The following is a 3,049-nucleotide window of genomic DNA, read 5'->3' as shown; positions in this document are numbered from 1 at the left end:
AGTTACTAACAAAATCTCAAACAATACCAGGATTTCAGCTTTTCAGCACAGAGCAAGTTTCCCCATCCACACGCTACCCACCATGATTCCTGTCTATAAACCAGAGACTAGGCCCACAAGGAGGAAACAAAAGAAATCTGGAACCAACACAGATGCTCGACAACTAGGAAAAGGGCCTTCCAGGTGGCTTCTTCCTCATTCCCTCACTTAACCCCTTTGTCTGCTGGTTTTTCACTCCCTCAAATAATAATGCCACCTTCTCTAGGTCTAATATCTTACTCTTTTCTATTCTCCTCTGCACTTTTCAAAGTATTTTCACATCCCTGACCTCACTAGACCCTGGAGGTAGGTAAGGCAAGGATCATTCTGTTTGATGAGTGCACGGGAATCTCAAAATAAAGTGACTTGCTCAGAATCATCCAACGAAACATGTTCTTTCTTCCTCTCCTCTCTCCCCAGTGACATGGGAGTATGTCATGACTTGTAGGAGGGTGGTAGACAAAGGAGCAAGATTCCCACATGCGGTTGTTCAGATGCTGATAGGGTGCTGACTTCTAGCCTGCACTCTGTTCTCCAAGCTAGATGCCCTAGCATGGGGCTACATCTGCTCTGAGGGGGACTGTCTTAGGTTGAATTTTCCTTCAGAAGCAGACCTAAGGCAAGGATTCAAGGATAAGTAGTTTATTTGGGAGGTGATCCTAGGAAGCACTAGGAGGGGAATAGAAAAATAAGACAGAAAAGTACAGGCAATCAATTCAGGGTGTGCTGTTGAGCATAGTACTGCTACATGTGACTGGGGACCACTGGGATATAGTATAGAACACGTTCAAAGTGTTATTCCTTAGGAAGAGGAAGCTAGGGTATTTACCTACCTACTACTTACCTGTCACTGGTTGAGGGATGCACCCAAGGACATTCTCTAGCATTTCTGGCCTGCCCTGCTCATAAGCTCCTCTGGCAAGAAAGAAGCCCTCAGTAGAGCATTTCAAGGGTTCAATGTGAAGAGTAAGTACCAAGGGGATATAGGGTATACTGACCACATCTGTGACAGGGGCCTTTTACTAATTGGTACAAAGGCAAGCCCAGAGGACCTGGCAATCTTTCCCTGCCCAGTCATCTGAGAGAGGTACTCACCGGTGCCTGGTGCACTTGAACCAGTTGAGGATATCTGTGCATCGTGTGTAGTAGATCTGGTCGAAGGGGTGTGCATAGGATTCCTGGACGGTCACGGCATAGCTGAGAACCAAACAGGAAATGGAAGCTATGGTCAGCCCTTGGGAGGCTGAGTTGGTATTCAAGGTGTGGTCTCCCTTCCCAGGGGAGCCAGGCCACAACTAAGTGTCCAGGAGCTCCAAAATCTCCTACCCCACTATCCTCCTGCTGCCCTGGATGCCCTTGGCATCCATACCCACCTGATCCCTGGTTGAATCCAGGACATATCCATTCGTGCTCTTTCTCCCAGCTCGTTCTAGTTCATTTGTTCATTTAACAGAGAATGAATAAAGGAGGGTTTATCCTTATGTGATTCTGGAAGGCACGGTCAACAAGTTTTTTAAAATAGTCTATACTTGTTTAGATTTTTATGGTTTACAAAGCACCTGCATGGAAGCTGATCTTTGCAGCAACTGTGTGAAAGTAAGTAGCCCCATTTTGTAGATGAAGAAACTAAGGCTCCGAAAGAGGTGACTTGCCCGGGTCACATAGCTGCAATAGTTGCTGATAGATATTAAGTGCCTTGTGTTAAGAGTTTTAATCCCTTTTAATCTTCACACAATCTTTCTAAGGTAGGTGGCATTGTTATCCTCATTTTACAGATGAGGAAACTGAGCATCAGAGGGGATAACTGACTTCCTCCAAAACACCAGTTACCTTCTGCCCTATTATATAGCTGGGGGTCCATCAAGGACATACCACAGGCCTCCTGATCAAAGTGGTATCTCATCATTCTGTCTGTTAGCTGTAAACCTGGACCAGTGGGTGGAAGCTACAGGAAAGCAGGTCCCAGCTTCAACAAGCTACCTGTCCACCCCTGGAAGTTGTATGAAAAGGCAATTAAACCAGAATGTAAAGCAGACTCACACTTCCGGTGCAGGCTGGGCGAGGACCACAGCTGAGATTTCAGGAATTAATTTTTATGTAGGCTGATACTATTCAATGTTTCCCCCTAGAAGGCTCACTGACCTGGGCCAGATGGCCAGGTCCAGGCTATAAAAGCCCATCTGCTTTGCCTGAGGAAACTGTTGGCTTACTCATAAGGGGGCTGGGCATGCCAGCTCCCTGACTAAATCCACAGCAGGCTCTTTGACGCCTGAAATGTCAAAGGTTTAGAATTCAGAAAGAGGAGGCCAGAAGCAGCCAGCAATGCCCAGGAGGGGCTCAGGGTGGTGGGACATTTGTTTCTCTCAAGCAAGGAGGATATAAGGAAGACCCTTGGTGAACCTCTACCTGGTGAGATGTGCATCAGATATACACATCTATGCAGACTTGGCCTAAAACCCTATTTTATCTATAGATTTGAAGAAACTAGGCAGCTCCGTACCCACCCCTGGCTTCCCAAAGGCCCCTTCCAACTCTGAAATTCCATGACCCTGTGCTCTGATACATCTACTGAGCACCTCACTTAGAGGCAGGAGAATAAATGAATAAGAAGCATGGGCTCTGGGTCAAGGTTGAACCCTGTCACTTGTCAGCAGCATGTTTTTAGACATATAAGACTCATATAAACCTTTGTTTCCTCGCCTGTAAATCTGTGATAATAATACCAGGGGCTTCGTATAGTTATTGTGGAATAAAGAAGGTAATAATAGTATCAATCTCTCAGAGTGTTGGGAAGATAAAGCAAGATAATATATGTAAAATGCTTAACAGGTACACAGTAAGTGTGTAATAGAAATTGACCATCATTATTATAAAATTGGCAGTAATTCACCTCCTGTGCTAGTTAGTCACTGAGGGTTATTTCCTCCCAGACCATGGTAAGGGAGACAGAGGAAGACCCACACAGAGAATGGACTCCCCACCTTTGTTTTGTACTTGGGGGTTCAGGCAG

At 45.7% G+C, this 3,049-nt stretch overlaps 1 long non-coding RNA gene across 1 annotated transcript in view; it reads right to left on the bottom strand.

Annotated features, from left to right (window-relative positions):
* Positions 1 to 1,133: 1,133 nt before the first annotated feature.
* Positions 1,134 to 3,049, bottom strand: part of LOC111735832 — a 116,951-nt gene continuing 115,035 nt past the window's right edge. Inside the window, exon 3 of the long non-coding RNA XR_002778997.1 lies at positions 1,134 to 1,236. This is a non-coding gene — a long non-coding RNA (uncharacterized LOC111735832). The remainder of the gene's footprint in view (positions 1,237 to 3,049) is intronic.

This window comes from Pteropus vampyrus, unplaced genomic scaffold, assembly GCF_000151845.1.
Source record: "Pteropus vampyrus isolate Shadow unplaced genomic scaffold, Pvam_2.0 Scaffold15, whole genome shotgun sequence".
NCBI classification, from domain to species: domain Eukaryota; kingdom Metazoa; phylum Chordata; class Mammalia; order Chiroptera; family Pteropodidae; genus Pteropus; species Pteropus vampyrus.
The sequence above is the reverse complement of the archived record's forward strand: the minus strand, read 5'-3'. Positions and strand labels throughout refer to the sequence as shown.